Source organism: Polypterus senegalus, chromosome 4, assembly GCF_016835505.1.
Source record: "Polypterus senegalus isolate Bchr_013 chromosome 4, ASM1683550v1, whole genome shotgun sequence".
NCBI lineage: Eukaryota > Metazoa > Chordata > Cladistia > Polypteriformes > Polypteridae > Polypterus > Polypterus senegalus.
The window spans coordinates 26,513,650-26,535,896 of NC_053157.1; the positions used below are offsets into that span (position 1 = coordinate 26,513,650).

The 22,247-nt window shown below is 39.2% G+C and overlaps 1 long non-coding RNA gene across 1 annotated transcript in view; it reads right to left on the minus strand.

Annotated features, from left to right (window-relative positions):
- Window positions 1-1,054: 1,054 nt before the first annotated feature.
- The window catches only part of LOC120527207, a 79,856-nt gene continuing 58,663 nt past the window's right edge, over window positions 1,055-22,247 (minus strand). Inside the window, exon 4 of the long non-coding RNA XR_005633288.1 lies at window positions 1,055-1,115. This is a non-coding gene — a long non-coding RNA (uncharacterized LOC120527207). The remainder of the gene's footprint in view (window positions 1,116-22,247) is intronic.

Genomic DNA, 22,247 nt, shown 5'->3' on the forward strand with positions numbered 1-22,247 from the left:
ACCCAAGAAGAACAGAAGCTGTCAATGCTCCCAAACTGGATTCTACAGTGTACTAAATTTAGGGTCTGAATACTTATATAAATGAGAGGTTTCAATTTTTGATTTTTAATTAATTTGTAATCCTTTCTGAAAACATGTTTTCACTTTGTCATTAGGCAATATTGAGAGTAGATTGACAAGTAAAAATGTCAAATGTAACTATTTAAAATTAAATCTAAAACACAATAATGTTAATGGAATTGTGCAGAAAGTGAGGGGGTCTGAATGCTTTCTGAATCTACTGTATCTTTCAGATGGTTTGGAATATGTTGAAAATTCTTCAGGAATTTAGTCTGGGCTGTCCAGCTCCTAACTTTGCTGAGAAAAGCTACTAAGATTTCTAACAAAAAAAGTAAAGATTAACAATTTAGGGTCTTTAACCCTAACCCTGCTCAGGATGGAGAGTGCCATCACTCATATGAGTGCGAGTGGGACAAGGGAGGTACCTAAAGACTGAGTCCCTATGAACAGCTATTGTCCACAGCTAAATGTACCTAACCTTGCTCAGGTCAGATTGCATTGCCTCTCTTTTTCAGAAATTTTGAGCTCAGGTAAAACTGAAATGAACTTAAAAATAGTTCAAAATTCAGTTGGCATGTAGTGAACTACATTAATCTGAAAACATCCAGAAACCTTAAAAGTAGGCTACAGTAATGACGTATTCACGGTTATAGCATATTTCTCTTCCAGCATGAGGTAAATGTAAGATTACTTTTTTTTTTGTTTATTCACTGAAATCTAGTTTCTATTAAAAATAATTGTTTATAGAATAAAAGCCATCAGGAGTTCGCATTATCTCATCATTATCTCATCAATATGTCTGCATCACAGTGATGGATGTGTCAATGGTTGCTTTATCATTTTAACACTATGCCTTAAAACACAAATGAAGTAAAGTTTGGTTGCTTTGCAAACGGCTCATTTTAGAAAACCCCTATGGTATATTCTAATGGGATTCAGTTTGCGTTACTTTTTACAGATAAAGGAAAATCACCTAGCTGCAGTGGGTTGCCTCACTCCTTCTCCTTCTTCTCCGTCTCTCTCCAGTGACTGTTGTGTTATGCTGTGTTCACATGCTGTGGGGCAGACAAGAAATACAAGATTGTTAAAAGAAATTCCCCTGGATGCCCTTTGAAGTGGTAGCTCCCACTGAAATAATTTATAGATAACAATACTATCTGAAATATCCAAGGTGCAACATAACATTGGCCTCTTACGTCTTTAATAATATAAAAAATACAATCATTTCAAGCAAAAAATGGCATTTTTGTGGTGAATTATGAACTAATGTGTTTAGCGTGCTTTTTATTCTCATGAAAAGACAGAGCTTATCTCTAACTCTTGTCACAATAACAACCATCAAACATTGAGAAAGTTTGGGGCAGCCACCCGTATAATTGCTCCCGGCTGCAAAACTGATTTAAATAGCAAAACATGTTCATCCAACTGAGTCCAAAACAGAACTGATCTTCTAGAGACATGATGGTGGCTTTAAAGGCCAGCAAAAGAAGTGATGTCATCAATACTGGAACCGGAAGTGACGTCAGTGGCTGTCCCAGAGCTGGGCGGGATTTCCCTAGAATGGTCTGCAAAAGATCGAGAGGGAAAATTAGTGCACTTCGTCACCCCCTGGTCTGGCATGGTATCACAAGTATTCAAGCCCTTTAGTTGTCTCCTAAACACACGTGTGTGACACTCTCTAAATGGGCGTTCGGAACCCACATGCTATGCAGCACATCTAACAACAGGGAAACAAAACAACGCAATAAGGGCAGTCAAATTGGATAGCATTTCATTATTGTCATAATTCAGTTATCTCCCTCATACCTATTGTTTTGTCAGCAAAACTGGCACATAAACCTTTTGAGCGAAAATCAGGAGAAGCCTGTAAAAACCAAAACAAAACACAAAAAAGGCAGAAAGTGAAATGAAACTGAAGCCCAGTACGAGACAGAATAATCATGGTCAAGAAGTCCAAGAGGGTCAAAACCGAAAGTACACGTGAAAAAAGAGCACAAAGATAAACTCTGAATACTTCAGAAATTTGGTATCCGCGGAACTCATAACCGTCTTTTGATCTCGTCGATTACGCATGGGTAACAACCTCAGAGTCCACACCCTAGCAATGCTGGAAGCGGACTTAACAAATAACCACTGGCAGTGTCTAAGAACCCAAAATCACAGCAAATCACGACACCTTTTGCATCGATTGTTTTTATGGTTTGTAAGGCTTAAAACATGCATCAGACAAATCCACAACTGGGTATTTTTCACACTACTGAAATGCATTAGGCAGGTCTGAGAAGTTCCTTAACTACAGTAGCTTTATAATTTGATGAACTGCTGACTTTTTAGACTCTGCTATAGCCTCTACAAGTGCACAGTTCTCATCTCATAACTCCTATAATTAAGTTTTCCTTAAACATCCTTCGTTATTTGTTTTATCACACAAACAATAGTCCTAGTTGACCGTCTGTTCCCCTTTTATACACTTTAATATGTAGACATTACCAGAATGTCTTAAATCACATAGTCTTACCACACTGTGAGGTACTGCAGTTCAGCACTTCCTCCTTACTTCTCTTTCACATCTATAACCTCCGGCAATTAGATAGAGTAAAAGAACTGGCAGGAGTCAAGTTACACATTGAATTCTGTATCATTGATAAAATGCCCAGACATTAAGGAAGTAGAATACAATGTGGGCATTGCTTACAAACCAAACCATGCGACCTGATAATGCTAGATGTGTAGTTTCGGGTGGCATAATAACTTATAGTTACACTCAATTCTTCCTGGTCAGCTTATCATCTGCACAGGCCCAGGCAGCCTGCCTCTTTCAATTTGGCTGCTAAGACGGCATTGTCTTCTTTTCATGTACTGCAAAAAATGTATATGCAAAAAAATAGAAAAAAATTTAAATGGGAGTTGTTTTGCTTTTATTTAGCAAAAAAATCTATCAATGGGGTAAGCAAAATTAATTGACAGTTTCTTAAAGTAAGCTAAATAATCATAAATACAAATCTTTTGATAAGTCAGTAATTCTTACAATAAGGAAAAGAAGATTTAATGTCATGATATAAATACTTCTCACTTGCTTAGATTTCATTTTTTGTAGTGTGGAGGAATGGCAGGAGCGATTGGTGGTCTTCTCTTCATGGCAAGACAGAGAGTGAGAGAGAGAGAGAGGGGAAGGTGGAGTGACCAACTTTTACCATTCCTGTCATAAATTCTAGATTAATGGGTGTGGGCAACTTCCTTGGTTTACCCAATCTTGTTTTGGTACGAGTGTCCCAATGGGGTGCAGAATGGCGAATCGTAAACAGCCACATTTCAGTCCTGCAGACTCTGCTTCAGATCAGCTAGACAGTTTATGGCCTTCCTGTCAGGGGTGGCTTAAAGGCTCATGTCATGTGTGAACAGGGTCACCCTTGCCAAACTGTTTCAAAGCATGCCCCCAACCCCCGGGACCTAAATTACAATCCCAAACCCACTTAACCAAAAGTAATGGCATTTCTAGAAGTTTCAAGGGTTTGAAATTACAAATGGATTATTTTAAGAACGTTCAAATATAAATTCTTAAATGACAATTTAAAAACAAATATAAAATATTATATATTAATCAACACAACACTTTCGAAATTTTAATCTAAAAATATGTCAGACATTCTTGTGCTCCCCATTTCTATCGTATTTGTGAACACTTGTCCTGTAGCTCTGTACTTGAAAAGTGACATGTGGCACAAAGATGGCACAATCTTGTGTTATCCTTACCTGTAGAAATGCATCAGTCATTTTGAAAGTCTTAGTGACAAAGCATTTGTCTTCTTGTCTGATCAAAAAGGTGTGACACATTCGTGACAAGACCTTCCCATTCTAAAGCCATACTAACTATAATTAAACATATTGCTTTAATGTAAGTTATCTTGTATATTAGAACATTAGAACAATCTAGACAAGAACAGGCCATTCAGCCCAACAAAATTCACCCAAAAAATTCAGTCATTTATTGATTTATTTAATTCCCAGCTATATTCTTTATATGATTGACTTTTCTTTTTATTTAGGCATCAACCCCCAGCTCTGCAAGTCTCTAATCTGCACATAACAAAGGCTGCCATGTCAGTCTACTGACATGTTTCTAATGGCGTTGTGCTGGTCCATGCTGACGTCCCACTCTTTCCCATTAAAATTCTCTGCATTCCTTTGTCCAAGCAGTAAAGACATACCCCATATCCATGCAGGATGGAGCGAGGCTGGCAGAAACTCTACTCACCACAAATTTTGCAAAAAAGTTGTTTGACAATGTGAGTGCTAAACATGTAGGATGTTAAATGAGCGTCTCCCTGAAGACGTTTGAAACAAGAGGCTGGGACAATGAAATGGCACCGCCTGGTGTATTTCACTAGACCTTGACTCTCTCTCTTGTTCATCTCAGATCTAAAATCATTTGGTGTCTTTACTCTGCTTTAAATCTATGCAGTGCTCATCTTTAATAACAGCAGGCTTCTCCAAGCAGAAACTTCCTCTGTGGACTTTAATCTGATCTAAACATGGTCACCAGATCTGACAGGCACTTTATAGCCCTTTAAGTATAATTAGAAGTTCCATTATCTTACACAAATTAGTGGGAAGTCATATTGTTTTTTTGGAGTGGTGTCACATTTCTAACTTCTCAGACATTAGGATTTTCTCCAAGGTGATTACAGACATAACTTTACTAAATATTTGACTTCATTACATTTTTTTCTACATTACAGGTAAAATTGCATCAGGCTCAATAGTTTTTGTCTTATTCTATTGAAATAAATACAAGTGGAACTTCTATTTACAAATAATACAGAGCTCTTTTTTACTTCTGCCTGAGATAGAAAAGAACTCCTCTATCAGGTGTCACCCCGAGGGAGCACTCATGTGACATGACCGCTATTTCAGGTTTGTTTTTGTCCTTCTAGCAGAGGTTCTCCAGTTAAACTTTGAAAAGATGTAATTATTCATAATTACTACAGCTATATATATCATGTTTCACTAAAACTGTTCTCTGCATGCAATTAATTTTTGGTGACAAAGAGGTGCAGCAGCTAAAATTGGTCAGTACCCTGCTGGTGTACTTGTACTAAAACTCTCTTTGTGAGGATTTCTTTTGGAGACTCAGATGTCCTCCCACAACCCAAAGACAAACACATGAGGGCATAGAGTGTGATACAGCACATCAGGGGTCTGTTTAAAAATCAGTGTGGCTCGGCCCTTGTGGGTGTAGATGTGTGCTAGTGGACAGTTACATTCGGGAAATTGGTTGATTTTGCTCATTCATGTGTGAGAGATAAGTACAGCCAACCCTCATTGATGTTCCACTAGTCATTAGGGAAAGCACCTACACTCTAAGGATAAAAGGGTCTAAGTAGGCAGGAAAGGGGAGCAATGAAATGGAGGAAAAAATTGACAGGAATTCCAAGAAAGGGAATCGTGACAAGGAAGGAGTGTGCAGGAGAGCAGAAGTGGATGTCAGGATGTCCCCTGGAGAAGCAAAGGGAACTGCACTTTAGGGGCAGGTTGCGTCTGTTGAGCACAGGGAGTAGAAGTGACTGAGTACTTCAGGGGTCCTACAGATGCCAAAGAATGGTGGTAGGGCAAAGGAGCTGGGCTCAGTGGATCCCAGTAGTGACTAGCTCAGTCACAAATGACTGCAAAACTCCATTTTCAGCAGCCATTCCTAATGGTCAACTCCCTTAGTTTATTCTTATTTAGTTATGTTTCAATGCTAATTGGTTATTAGAGAAACCTTTATGGTGGCATTAGCATAGCTGTTATTCTATTCACTTGGGTTCTAAAATTCTGGCATGCTTAAAGTTCAGTTCTGTGTTCACAAATGGCTAAAATGAAACAGATTTCTATGTCAGCCTATTATTATTTTTTTTTTTGCAGAACAATGATTATTCAAAGTGATGGAATTTGTACAAGGTATATATCACTATCTTCAGAATAGAGGACAAACAGAATGTAATCAGAATAGAACAAAAGAAGATGACTCCAAGATGCATTTCCAGTCATCTTCCACAATGTCTGTGCTTTGTCTAATTTAACCTCTTGTTTTTATTTCACTGTTTCACATATGGCTTTTTCATTGAACCTCTGTCTTTAAGGCCAGCATCACATAGTTGTCTTTTCTCTGTTGCAGATGTCCCTGGTGTTTGGCTTGTATTTAAGAAAAAAGCCGACTCGGGACCTGTCAGACATTTCTTTGTCAAACTACAGACTCTGATGTTCTTATTCTCTTATGCAGTTGTGCATCACGGCCTTCCTCTTCTTTTTCTTCTATCCTATTCAGATCCAGTTGTCTCTCTTCTTTTAGGGCAGTAACAGAAATCTTTGCATGAAATCTTCAGTTTCCTGGCAGTCTGCGATATGGAATAATCTTCATACTGCACAAAAACAACAGACTGGCATGTTTTTGTTTTTTTGAGAAAGCTGGTTCATTTTGGATGTTTTTGAATGCAGAACTGAACTTTAGGAATGCCAGTAGGTTGTAACCCAAGTGAACAAAATAACAGACCTCAGTAGTGCTAATGCAATCACAATGGTTTCTCTAATAACCAATTAGCATTTAAACGTGACTAAATAAGGATAAGCAAAGAGAGTTGACCATTAGGACATGGAATGGCTGCTGAAAATGGGGCTTTGCAGTAATCTAGTATGTGAATAATATATGTTAAAATTAGCCAGCTCAAGCAGAAATAACCATTAGTAACACTTGTAATGTCTTGGCTTTATTTTTAAATCATTTTAATGGTATTGCATTAGAAAAACACATCACTTTCTGTTAAAAACATGAACATTTCTGGGTGAACCTTTGAACACTAGTGTAATAGTGTATATGCCACTTTTTACCTATTCAGAGGATGGTGACATATCAACTTTTACAATCATAAAAAGCATAATTATGAAATGAATAAAGCAAATCTCAGAATGGTCCAACACTGAATGGAGAGGTAACACAATGTAATAACATTTTATTGTTAACTAGCAAAATACCCGCGCTTCTCAGCGGAGAAGTAGTGTGTTAAAGAAGCAATGAAAAAGAAAAGGAGACATTTTGAAAATAACGTAACATGATTGTCAATGTAATTGTTTTGTCACTGTTGTGAGTGATGAGTGTTGCTAAAGTGTGATTGTGGAGGACTGCCGGCTTCCCATGCCGGTCCGCACACCCAGGCCGCCAGGAGGAGCTCTCCCGACAGCAGGTTTGTGCCCCGAGTTCCAGCAGGGCCTTATGGACTATGTAGTGTTTTTACACAGCCCTGCTGGATACCTTGGGGACCACCGGGATTAGCTGTAGGGGGGCTCATAGGCTCTTGTGTGCCCTATAACCCGGGAGTACATCACGGTCATGTGACAGGAAGGAACGACGTGCTCCCGGGTTGAAGAAAAGGACTGTTTGCCCTGACCCGGAAGGAATAAGGAACTGTGGACTGTTGGGACAGGAACACCTCCGGGTCAGGGGCTATAAAAGGACGGTGCCTCAGTCCAGACACTGAGCTGTGTTGGGTGGGAGAGGAGCAAAGTGTCTGGGCGAGGAGAGAGAATATTTGGTAGTGTTTTTGTGGTTTCATATATGAGTAGTGTGGAAGGTGCTTGGTGCACTCTGAGGAATAATAATAAAAAGTCTTGGACTTTTACCTGGTGTTTGGAGTCATCCCTGAGGGTTCAAGGGAGCACTAGCGCCCCCTACTGCCACAATATATATATATATATATATATATATATATATATATATATATACACACACACACACATATAAACATATATATATACATATCCATACATATATACATATATACATATACATCCACATATATATACATGCAATGACACGTATTGATGTGCCATCCTGGAGAAGTTGGACTACCTGTGCAACCTCTGTAGGGTCCAGGTATCGCCTCATGCTACCAGTAGTGACACTGACTGTAGCCAAATGCAAAACTAGTGAAGAAACAGCCAGAAAAGATAAGGAGGGAAAAATGTCAGTGGCCTCCACCTGTTAAATCATTCCTGTTTTGGGGTCATCTCATTGTTGCCCTCTAGTGCATCTGTTGTTAATTTCATTAACACCACAGCAGCTGAAACTGATTAACAACCCCCTCTGCTACTTAACTGACCAGATTAATATCCCATAAGTTTCATTGACGTTATGCTATACTCTGATTAAAAAGTGTTCCTTTAATTCTTTTGAGCTGTATATATATACATACACACACAAATATATATAAACATATATATACATACATATCTACATACACACACACACACACACATATATATATATATATATATATATATATATATATATATATATATACACATACAGTCTTTGGGGTGCGAGCAACTGTTGCTGGGGGTGCCAGAATCCATGAAGGAAGAAAAATGAAAAACATTATTTGTACAAAATCTTAATTTATTTATCCATTCCTAAATAATTAAATGGGCAGGCTATTTCGTATCAGTGCAATACGCTGTTTGTTAAAACGGATGACTCCGCCTTACGCAAGTCTGCGTGGATATTATGAACTATCGTTTCTGTTCAAGTTCTATTTAAATTTTAAATAGAAGGAATTTTTATTTAGTCGACAGAATATTATTCGAATAAATCAACTCAAACCTTAAATAACTTATAATATTTTGCTCTCCATAAAAATATATCCTGTCTAAATTATACAAGTTAGAAATAAAGTAAACGTTAAAAGAACAAACATTCAAATTTCTTTACTCTTATGTAATTTTATATAAAAAATAAACTTAAATTTTAAATATCCCAAAAGATTTTGCTCTCCATAAAAATATATCCTGTCAAAATTATACAAATTCAAATATGAACATGGTGCATAACAAAACCTGGAAATATAAATAAAATGTGTTCTTTTCAGCAATAACAAATCAAATCATTCAGTTGTCTTTGCTCTTATGTCATTTTATCAGATTTGGACGCCTGGCATCTTTTTGGCCACAAGTTCGTTTATGTTTGGTGTGAGGTTCTGTGTTGTGGAGATTCTCAGGATGGACTGCAGGTGCTCATCAGTGAGGCAACTCCTGTGTGCTGTTTTGTTAGTCTTCATCACTGAGAAGAGCTTCTCACACAGATATGTGCTACCAAACATGCACAAGGTTCGAGCCGCATGTAGACGGAGCTGGAGCATTTGTGCGGGAATGGAGTGAATAAACTGTGCGGGCCGTGCAGTATCGAACTTTGCCTTCAGTGTGCCATTACACTGCAGCTCAATCACCTCCATCTGAATCTGCACAGGTGCAGTTTCCACATCGACGGCAAATGGGTTGCGAAACAACTCAAAATTCTTTTTTTGTTCTTCAAAGCCACCAAAACGCCGTGTGAACTCAGTGCGCAGTGCACTCAGTTTATCAGCAAAGTGCGTATTTGGGAACACCGTTGTGCCGACTTGGTTCAACATTACTTGGCAACAGGGAAAGTGGGGCAAGTTGCACTGGTGCATTTGTGTCTCCCATAAAAGTAGCTTCACTTGAAATCACTTTGTGATTTTGCACGGAAAAAAACGTCTGCTGAAGTGTCAGATTCTTCTTTAACTCTTCTGCTTTCTGTATCTTGTGCATTGCATTCAGGTCTTTCAGGTTATCTTGATGTTTTGTCTCATAGTGCCGTCTTAGATTAAATTCTGTAATTACAGCCACATTAGCTCCACAAATGAGACACACGGGTTTACCGGCAATGTCAGTAAACATATACTCAGCCTCCCATCGGTTTTTAAAGGCTCTATGTTCAGAATCACCTTTTCTCTTTGGCATCGTGTAGGCTAGCTTCGCAATAACTTGCAGCATCATAAGCTAGACTTGATTAACGCGTAAGTGTTGGCAAGGCAGCTGAAGCGCTGCATTATGGGATCTGTAGTTTATTGTGTTACCAGCGCTTCATATCCCCGGCCATTAATAACAATAATATATAAAATTATCTCGCGGGCCGGATATAATTACACGCCGGGCCGGATGTGAGTTTGACACATATGGACTAAACAGAACTTGAAAAGATATATTTTTTCAAATGTGATCGCGCAATTCAGATCGAGTTGACGCACTACAGTACATCGAGCCCGCATGCTATTGTGATTTTGCCTGCGTGCCTCAATAAGTTACCCCCTCGCTCTTACTTTTTTACCGTTCATCTAATGAATACACTGAGTATGGCTTTACCAAAACAATCATTGATCGCGAATAAAGTATCCATTATTCATAAAGCTTCAATTGGTGATCTGTCTTTCTGCGTTAACCACATATTTTTTCATACGTCTCAAACCAAGGGGATGCGAGGCTAAAATGAACCGTGAAGCGCACGTACATACTCAGTGCATCCCTCTCGGGAATTAACCTCGGATGCCGGCGCTAAAGGCGAAGCCTCTACTATTGCGCCACGGCGCGTGGTTTGTCTATTTGAGAGTAGCAGTGTAATTCGGTTTTTGTTCAGCACTCTTTGGAACTGTTGCTTTTTGTCTGCGCACTGTGTCAGTTCACGTGAGCTGCTGAATATGGTTTTATACGTCACTCGCTCGCTTCTAATTGTTTCACTGCCTTCTTAATTATATAATGTGTGTTTTCATCAGCGGTTTTTGGAGCTCTTCCTGGTTTTCTACTGCATGATTACGTGGGAGGTATGATGATGTCACAAGAAACTCCGCCCTCCACGGCTTTCGAGCTCACCTCCATTACAGTATATGCAGAAAAAAAGCTTCCAGTTATGACCATTATGCGTAGAATTTCGAAATGAAACCTGCCCAACTTTTGTAAGGAAGCTGTAAGGAACGAGCCTGCCAAATTTCAGCCTTCTACCTACACGGGAAGTTGGAGAATTAGTGATGAGTCAGTCAGTCAGTGAGTCAGTCAGTCAGTGAGGGCTTTGCCTTTTATTAGTATAGATTAAAGTGGCTCACCAAAAAATATATATTTCATGAAGCATGTGATTAAAGAGACTTAGGTCAGATTTCTAAGAAGCAAATGTCCTAGTCTGCCAATTTGCCAAACATCAATGTTAAACAAAATACTGAAAGCCCCATACCTCCTCGCTGTTGTCACTGTTTAAGCTCCAGCGCTAGCAAATGATTATGGTTTAGTGATATGAAGCTCAAAATAGCAGGTACACTATATTTGTATTCTGCAGGGATTTTTTCCAAATTAAATGTGTTTAATGTTTAACAGTCAGTAGCCTTTGCAAGTAATACATGAGCAGGTATTTCTCTTGACATTGACAAACATGTTTCTACTGCAAATAAAGCTTTCAGACATTGACCCAGCAGAAGTGTAGCAGACATCTAATAGAGACCTACATGTCTCCACGTAGAGAGGACCTGGGAAGCGATCCCAGGTCTCCTTATTGCAAGGCAGCAGCGCTACCACGGCACCACTGTGCCGCCCACTTTATGTTAAATTACAACTAAATATATTAATTAGGATAAACAATTCTAGAAGATCCCAGACATTTCACAAAAATGAACTGAAATAAAAGCAAGCTCCATAGAACACAAAAGGCAAATTGGAGTTGCCTACAACAAAAGCCAATCCAGGTGAACAAGGTCCCAATACAGAAATCCAGAAACAAGGTAAAAAACAAATAGAGCAAGAGATGAAAAATGCAGTAATAACAATAAGCAGAGCAAAACATAAATAACTTGCCACTCCCTGGCATGTCCGAAATGAACCACCAGGAACTGTGGGAGACCCTGTAGATTTATAGGGCAGGGGGCAGTGGTGGTGACTGGCTGACAGCCCCATCTCTGAGCAGGATCACCCATAAAACACACAGGACATAACAAAGGCAGCTAATTTACACACAGTAGATGAAACCAAAGCTAAGGAATGAGGTACATAAAAAATACAAATAAAAGAATAAACAATGAACAAAAGAGACACAAAACAAGAATTTGAACCCCAGCCTGGGGACAAGACGTGACAGAACTACACTCTCCTGCCTACCAGCCCAGCCCCAAATGAATCCCAAATACACTTCTTATTCCATTAGAAAAGACTGGGATCTTCTAGAATTGTTTATCCTAATTAATATATTTAGTTGTAATTTAACATAAAGTGAGTGGTGCAGTAGTAGCGCTGCTGCCTTGCAGTAAGGAGACCTGGGTTCAGTTTGCATGTTCTCCCTGTGTCGGCATGGGTTTCCTCTCACAGTGAAAAGACATGCTGATTAGGTGCATTGGCGATCCTAAATTGTCCCTAGTGTGTGCCCTGCAGTAGGCTGACGCCTTGCCTGGGATTTGTTCTTCCTGCCTTGTGCCCGCTGCTGGCTGGGATTGGCTCCAGTGGACCCCCGTGACCCTGTGTTAGGATGTAGCAGGTTGGAAAATGACTGACTCAACATAAAGTGAGTTATCTGTCCATTTACATAACCTTTTTCATCCAATATAAGGTGGCCCGATAAAGTAATCTGTTTCCAGATAAATTATTAAACATGTTATCATCACAGCTGTGCCAGTTATACCTTTCAGTCAGACTAAAGAAGCAGACATTTTAAGTTAAGAAAAAAGCCTGTTGATTTTTAAAAAAGATATGACATTTTTGTTTCTTTTTGCATTCTAACAGAACTGAGTATAATAGAACAGCAAGACACTTTGCATTCTTGCCATTATGACTGTGACTTCCAGCTGGGAGAATGCAGTGTGCACCTGGCTGCCATTTATCTCCGGCGTGTGTTTTTGGCTGTTTGTAATAGCCTTTTAACTTTATATTTTTAATTGTTTTTTATTTTTCTTTCTAGAATATTCCAGCACTTCCCACCTAGTTTGCTTTTACCTCTAAAGCGCAGCATACTTTGTTTCAGTGGGTTGCTGTGTTCTGTTACTGATTTTGTACAATGGCTGACCCCTGTGCTCGGACTCCTAAAGGTCAGGCAAAAAGACAGTTTCATACAATAAAATAAATGTAAAAAAAAAATTCTCTTTTTCTGGTCATTCTCTGGATTTTTTGATTACTGAACCCATAGATTTCTGTTTTGCTGCCTCACTATGCCCATCTGATCCAATTCAGTGTGCCCTGCATTGGACAGGGAATCTTCATGCCGATGTTTGGTTATTTATAATCAGGTGCTTGTTTGAAGAGTGTGGTAGAAATTTAATCAATCTAAATAATCACTCTGAAGAAACCAGGCAGAAGGAAGCTCATCTCTCTCTATTTCTTTTTGAGAAAGAGGACATCGCTGCAGCAAATGGAAAAGCAGGAGGGATTGTGTCTGAGCAGAAGTAGAGTCTTGGCACTCCAGCCACCATAAAATAACACACACTGTTCCAGTGTGGTGTTGAGGTGTCACCTGTTACACAGTACACTTGGTTTCCAATCAGGGTGGTTCATTGTGTGGTGGGTGCAGCAACTTGCTATCAGCGCATGCTCCCAACCTCCCCTCCTCTTCCTCAACTGATACTCATCCTCCCATGTACATGCACCTTGTTAGCTAAGCATTTTTTTTCACTTATCTTTCGCAGTCGGCCTCCTTCAGGCAGCCTGGAGTTTGTCATTTAATCCCAAATGATTGCCAGCATGTTATAACATACAAAGTTTTTATTTTCTTTCGCAATCAGAGGTCTCTACTTCCTTGCCACCTGGTGTCTGGTACACAGACTTTTTATCAGCCCTGGGGTTTTACTGGATTGATGCTGGCTTTTGCTTTATGTAAGTGCTATCCTCTGATCTTATTATGCTGATATCCATCCTTCCATCCATTATCCAACTCGCTATATCCTAACACAGGGTCACGGAGGTCTGCTGGAGCCAATCCCAGCCAACACAGGGCGCAAGGCAGGAAACAAACCCCGGGCAGGGCACCAGCCCACCGCAGGGCATACGCACACACACACACCCACACACCAAGCACATACTATGGACAATTTATAATCATCAATGCACCTAACCTGCATGTCTTCAGACTGTGGGAGGAAACCGGAGCACCTGGAGGAAACCCATGCAGACGCGGGGACAACATGCAAACTCCATGCAGGGAGGACCCGCTAACTGCAAGGCATCAGCGCTACCACTGCGCCACCGTGTTATGCTGATATGTCCATTTTATTTTTCCATCCATGCATCCATCCATCCATTCTCAAACACATCTGATCCACTTCAGGTCTGGAGGGGACAGAACTCACTGAGCATAAAGCTGGAACTAGGAGGAACCAGTCCATCACAGGCATACTCATGCACATACTGTGGGACCAAGGCACTAGACTCGGACTCCGGGCATCTGAAGTTGTACCTGAGCAACCAGGGTGAGAGAACTGGGAGACACAGACACTAGTGTTATAGAAAATATATTAAAGCTGTCTGGATTGGGAATTCACCCACAAAATATGAGAAACTTCAGAGAACTGTAAAACACTCATAGTTACTACATAATAATGAAGAGAATAAAATGAACAGATAATACATAAAATTACATAAACAATACATGAACAGAACAATATTATTAAAAATAATGGAAAAAAATTAATGAAAAGTACAGAGCCCCTAAAGGAAGATAAACAAAAAAAAATCTAAAAGAACAAATCTAAAAAACAAGAAAGTTTTGCATACTCACAAGATCTTTTTCCATGCGTGTCTTTAATGTCACCATAAACCTTTCTGTGAAACAAGCCTCTAGAGCTCAGAATTCATTTTAAATGCTGTTCTGAAATGAAGTACCAGTGTCGGGCTGCAAGCATACAAATGATGCCTTTATGGGAAAGACCCGGCTTAAGATATGGATGGGTCTATAAATGCATATATGAAAAAGCTGTCCACAACTCATGAAAAATCTGCTGATATGACCTTTCTTGCAGTTCCTGTTTTTGTAATCATCACGTCAACTTATGATGACTTTTTCCATTTGATCCAAAATGCCGGTGACAGTCTCTGAGGTATAGATGTAAAAGTGTTTCATTGTATTGCTTACTGAACCAGTAGTACACCATTTTTTAAGAACAATTACTAAATTCTACATTTTGCAGTAGAACTCACAACAATCATTCCACAAATCTCTCATGTGTCAACTTGAACATACAGATAACCAATTAAAATGCACTGCTCCAATGAAGATGCCGAGTTTCCTCTCCCTTACACACACAGAAAACAGATTTAACAAAACAAAATGTGGCTGTTGACTTTCCGCTAGCTTCGACTGACTACATTTGTTGTTGCTGAAACCAGCAATTTGCATTAAATATAAAGAATGTAATGGGATGAAATGATGCAGCAGGACCAAAGTGGGCTGTTTAATTTCAACAAAATGTACAAAACTACAGAACTTCAATGTGCATTTTCTTGTTAGTAAATACTCCTTTCAATTGGATGTCTAGAAGGATGTACTGTAGTTCCAGCTGAGAAGCCTGGTCAGCATCTAAAAATGAGACACCGTCCACCAGGAGTGGTCTCCTCTTATATCTGGCAGACCGAAAGGGTCGGGGCTTTTTCTATTTTGGTGCCCTCAAGGAGCTGTTTCTCAAGGCTGTGAGGGAAGAAGGAGGAAAGACTGTTAACACCAGTGGCCCCTTTCGTCCTGAGGTGGTATTACTTTACGGCAAACCTGGAAGATGACCTTCTGGTGTGTGGACGTAACAAGTAGAACACAAAAGAAATGGAACTTGTCATACTGCATGCCATATCTTTTAAGATGGATCCTTGGATAAAGGCATCAGTCCACTAATAAGTGAAAAATATGAAGTCTTGGAAGAGATTAAAACAAGACTAGAAGGAGATCTTACAAAATATACAATTATTTTCAAACCAAATTCTCAATTTTTGACTCCTTTTTATTTAAGTTCTATCTTATGTCTCCTGAGGAATGTTAGGAGAAACATCTGTGACAAAGTTGGCTCTTAAACGAAACGTTAAGAAGAATCATGTTTAAGTCTCATGAGCCATCAAAGACTAACCTTTGAGCAGTTAAGTTTTCCTATGGGTGGGCTTTTCACCTGTTTATTTTGGTTTTGATTCTGAGCTCGCACAGGGCCATGAGACCTAACATGCACATCTTTGGGATGTGGGTAGAAGGCAGAAGTACCCATAGAAAATCTCACACAGACATCTGAGAGAATATGAAACCTCTACACAGACAGCCAATGGGCCTAGGATTCAAATACACAATATCATAGCATTACTTTCTCATACCTGCTATTTCTCGGCAGGAGCTTAGTCTGGCAGTCTGTATTACATTTAGGGCAACAGTGGGCAGCTCCATCACAGGGTTCACTCACACATACACAGCCAATTTAAAAATTGCCAGTCATCCTAACATACTCTTCCTTTAAATGAGGACCCTCTTAGACTGAAGGAGGACTTGCAGATTCTACATGGACTGCAACTTGGTATGGGCCTCAGAGCACAGTGCCGACTTTCCACACAGTGGGTACTATTTATTCAGTATTTTAGCTGCATCTTTGATGTTTTACTAAAAACATACAGTCATCATTGTACTGGGAGTTATAATGACAATCATTATATAGTGAGCAACTCTTAGTTAAAATACAAGTATAGATGATAATAAATGCAGAACTGGTACACATATAAATGCAGATTTGTTAAAGCACACAGAGAACAAGGTTGAAATCGATTAAACATAAATGGAAACCAACAATATATGTCCATTAATTAATTGATTAACTATGGCCAGTTGACAACAGAGGAGATTAAAATTGGAAAACAGAAAGTCAAAAATAGAGTAAGATTTAATTCAGTTTTTGACTAAGTGGTGTGATTCAAGGTCTTTGGAGATTTGTAACCCAAAGAAACCTGATTGATTTTTAGGAATGCAAGGCTGCATTGCTGTCTCCTTTGACAGAAGTCAGTTTGATGATTAATGCCAGGCTATTGCAATGAGCCAGCAAGCAGAATCCAAAGAGGTCCTACCATCAGCGCTTAGCTTTCATTGAGCTTTCCACCTGAGTTATCTTCTCCAGAGCGTTGCCTGATTCCTGCAAGTGGCTGTTATTTCAAAGGACAATATAACATGAGACGTCTGAAAAAACAATGTCCAACAAGTCCATTGTCACATTGACCAGATACAAGACTCAGTCTTCATAATTAGGTATCCTGGACTGCCAAGGTTTTGTTATTTTTACTAGACAGAAGATAGAAAGCAAAAAAATGTAATAAATAAATAAATAAATAAATAAAACAGCAAGAAGGACAGGACAAGACACATCACTGCCATCAATCAGCACTGTGTGCATCTGTGTTTACTGCGCCTTGATGAGAGTCGCTCAAACTGCTCAGTCTGCACTCAGATTAACTGAAGTTAATGTCAGCATATCCTTTTCGAATGCCAGCAAAACTCAGAATATTTTAACTTTTTATCTTAACCAGTAGACTCTGTCTTTATTTCCGGATGTGTATTACACCGTCACTTCTGTGGTCACGGATACACACTCCTGTTTTAGCAAGATATATTTACACTACTGCAATGTCTGCAGCTTTAAAGACTTTTTACCCTTTAAGTCATAACAGGCAGTCATTCTTTCAGTCTTCTCCCTAAATGACTTCTGAACTTCCATAGATGATTTTAGCAAGTGCAGTGCAAAGATTCTCTAAATATGACTCACTCTCCATTCATCCTCTCTATTAACTTTTTTGCAAATAGTTTTTTTTTTTTATCTTTTTCCTACAATATACATCCCCTCAACTTTATCAGCAAAATCAATTAAAACAGTCCATAGATCACTGCTGTTCTTAAGGATATTCTTTCTGTAAATTCAGATTGCGTTATCATAAAGTTTCATTACACCTGACCTCACCAAACTAATCCCAAAATTGTGTTCTTCTTCCTGCCAGCTCAAACTTGTCTCTAGTCCCAAATGCCAAAGATGTCTTGCTAACTTCTTTGTTGTCATGTCTTATTTTGTCATTATGTCATGTGCATTTGGACCTTTACCTTTGATCTCTGAATGCCACTGCTGCCACATCAGCTTTCACCAAACCTGTACCATGTCTAACTGCTACTTAACCATTTCAAATTACACACACTTAACCAGGAGCCAAGAAAGAGCTATGGCAGACAGACAGACAGACAGACAGATATATCACAAAAAACAACAGCCTACCACAGACTCACACAAGATCTTGTGGCTTGTGTAATGATAAGCAGATCTTCCCAGGTGATGCACAGATTACATTTAAAGGCTTTTAAAGTTTCAATAGGAGGCCCAGCTTGCTGTTTCCTGAGGTAGAACATGACACATACCAATAAAAGTTTATCAATGTTCCTTCCAAAGTTCCATGGTTGAAGTCACCACAAGTTCAGAATGATTCGTCATTAGGGAGGTGGTAGCAGAGTGGATCATTTCTGTTCCTGAGTGTTAGTGGGTAGAGGGTGAATATAAGCATTATTCAGAATGATGTATCTTATTACCCCAGTCTCCCTCATGACTTTTTTCCACTCCATCTGATCACTTATTGATACATTTTTTTAAATTCCAAAGCAGGGTCATGGGGCAGCTGAAGCAAATCCCAGCAATCACTTAGCTCAAGTCCCTCAGATGAATTCCATGGAGCATTAAATAGCATTTGAAATAAGAAGTTTAGCCCACTTCTCCATTAGACCCAAAATGCCACAATAGTTGATCTAAGCATTAAATTAATTAAGACTAAAAAACATAAGAACATAAGAAATTTGACAAACGAGAGGAGACAATTCAGAACATCATGCCCATTTGTTAGCTAATCGCTAAGCTGTCCCAATATCTCACCCACCTTCCTCTTAAAGGTTGTCAAGGTTTCTGCTTCAACTCCATGTCTTGGTAGTTAGTCCAACAACTCTTCCCTTCAGGCCTAATTGGAATCCCCCTTAGTTTCCATTGGTGGCCTTGAGTGCATAAGTCTATGATCTAAATAAATCAAATCTGAGGTATATGCAAATCGGCACACACACATTCACTCACAGAGACACAGTTAGTGGTCCAATGAATCAATTGACAATAATGAAATATATTAATCAAGTGAAAGAAAAAAGAACATGTAATATAACAAAAAACACATATGCAACAGGCCCTCCCAAGTTCCTAACAATAAACTCAAACAATAAACACTAACAACAATGTCCAAAACACCCTCAAATTTAGCAGAAGCACTTGGTAATGGATAGGCAAGTGAAAAATCCTGTGAACGGTTCACTGTAAGCGATGTAAGGTTTGTTTTACCAGTTTCCTGCTACGATGTGGGATAAGGTGATTGGGAGCGTATCCAATCCGTACAAACTCACATGAACAGTCAGGCACAAGACAGACAATACATCCAGTTTGGAAAGGAAATCCAAGATAATCAACATCTAATCCAAACAGGTGTGAACAATGTATGAACAGGCAGATGGTAGATTGCAATTCTTTTGGCATTTTTCCAGTTCCTTTATAAAGTGTCCTCCTGCTCCGTCTTCTTCCCAACAGCCCCTGCGCCCTCTAAAGCTATCTAATAGTGTTATACCGCCAGGGCCACTGGGAGATGTTGTAAATTTTTAAGTAGCGCTGCTAAATTACAGTTTAGGAAATGGAGACTAGAAATGATCAAAGCTATTATTTTAAAATGAGTTATTTCGAAACTGGTGGAAACTGAAGGGTAAATTTCTCACAGATTTTAATAAGTTAATCTTTTTTCACACAGATAAGTAAAAAATATGGAATACATTGGATTTGGACTTTAAGTCCATGTCACATTAGATGACTTTTCCAACGATTTTCAGATGTAGTCTTCCTTTACATGATCTTAGCCAGTCAGAAGTTATTGGCAGTACGTTCCAAAGAAGCCGATTGTCTAATGTGACATACCTAACAACTGAGACCAACCAGACTATAACGGGCTAGGATAACATCAAACAAGTTTGAAGCCCTCATTAGTCGGAGGGGCAGGCTCTTTACATGCAAGAGTTGAGAACCAATAAGCATTTAGCTGGAAGTACAATGCATAGCGATAAGGAGTAAGAATTCACATATTTTGAACCTTACAAACTGAAGTGAAGCTCGTCTGTCTGATGTCTTGTATTTTATATACCATAACAGAATGGAAGAAAGAATTAAAGGGCTGAGACTGCTGTTGAACTCTCTTCAAACTGCATCGACTCTGTCAGGCAGCATACTGTTGGCTCTTAGCTAGATGATCGGTGCTTAATTGGTAAATGTGACATTGTCTAAGATTTTCAATAGACATGGTGCATCGACAAGATCAGCGACTGTGATCAACAAATCTGACATACCAATGACAAAATGTCACATAATGTACTGTAACATTGGCTTAGAGGGATCTTAATAGTTCTTCAGAGAGACCTTTAAATCTTGACTTGATATCATTCTGGATGGACAAGCTTTGTTTGGTCAAATTACCTATTCTGGTCAAAACTTTTCTAATAATACAGTATAGGCCTATATTTATATTTTCCACATATTGTTTATTTGAGAAAAACCTGCTTTCCTTAACATCTTGCTGACTTAAAATTAAATAATACAGAAACATGAGGCAAAATTGAGACCCACAGGCAATTACAAGTTTGGTTGTATTGTAATGACTCCACACCCTGATACTTTTCTTACACTTTCTATATAAAAGCAGCACAACATTTTCTAACCAGCTTCATCCAGTTCAGGTTTGTGGAGACTGGTGTTAATCCTGGTAGAGCAGAGCACAATGGAATAACCAGCTGTGGCTGGAGTGGGTCCTATCCCATGGCAGGACCACTTAAGCACACTCCATACAGAATCACTAATTAACTGTAAACAGTCATGTTATTGGGCAGGAAAAATGGAGTTCCCATACAGACCCAGGGAGACATGAAAATCTTCACACAGACTGTAACCAGTTTGGGATTTGAACCCTGGGCAGTGAGTCCATGAGGCAGGAGCACAGACCACTACAGTACCCTTAATCTTTAATTGTTTTCAGTTGGCTGCATTTTCATACTCTAAAATAATACCAGTCTGCACAGTGGCCACAAACCCACTTTTATTTCATGCCAACTGAATTTCCATAAAATAAAAGCACAACAGTAAAAACAGCAAACTGTAAAATTAAGCATGTGGCTGTTTATTACATAAAACCATTTGTTACCTTTGAGTCTGCGAGTTTCTGTTTTCATCTGCACTGCTCGGAATTCATTTATTTTGCCAACATGCACTTTGTTTGCTACTGCTGGGAGAAGCAAATGAAACCCGAATGAGAAACAAAACAAGTAAAAGGGACTCAATCATGTTATTAGCAAAACAGTAGGCCTTATAATACATTAATCTGGGTGTGACTGAGCTGCATTGTGGTACTGTATTAGGGTCATTAGGCAGATGACTATGAGATCACCATTTGCCTTCAAAACAAAGCAGTACAATGGATGAAGGCAGGGAGTGTGCCCATGCTAATTATGAGACACTCGCCGAGTCCCAAACTACCATAACCTGCTCAGCACACCCACATGTGTCGTTTTACATCCTACTGGTATGTAACACTGTAAAGTGAACTTTAACTGTAAATGTGTAGGGTGGCTCAATGGTCAGTGGATACTGCTTCTCAGATCCAGCATCCTGTGCACACATCTTATGATCTGTATGGAGTTTACAGCTTGTCCCAATTTTGAATGGATTTTCCTCCCATATCTCAAAAATTGATGCATTGTGGTTATGTCCATTTGTTATGTTTTGTTATGTAACTGAACCCTGCAATGAACTGGTGCCTTGTAGCGGAACATTTCCTGTCTTGTGTCCAGTGCTGCCAGGATTCAAACTTTTGAATTAAATCCCTGCCTCTCCTCCTCACTAACTGCACACAACTTCTGTTTTCACTTCAAAACCTTGCTCCAGTGTGCATGCACCACACTGAATTTTCCAGATGTATTTGTTTAACAATATTTTAGCAAAACATTTCATGTAATGCCCTGGGTGTTTGCATCCCTGGTCTCCTCCCATCTCCCAGGACATTGATAGCCATAACTGAGATAAGCCATGGTGAATGAATGCACACAACAAGAAGTATGGGTCAAAATGTGCAAAGTGTGTTTATGAAAAGCAAACAGTGTCCAAAACAAAGTACAGAGCAGAGAAAAGTCTTCAATGAATAATTCAAAAAAAGAGTGCCATTGTGAGGAAGTTAAAATCAATCAATAAATAAATAGTTCTATTAAATAGATAAAACCAGGAATAAAACCACAGTAAGAATTGGCCCTTTCACCTTGCTTCCATTGCTTTCTGTTATCT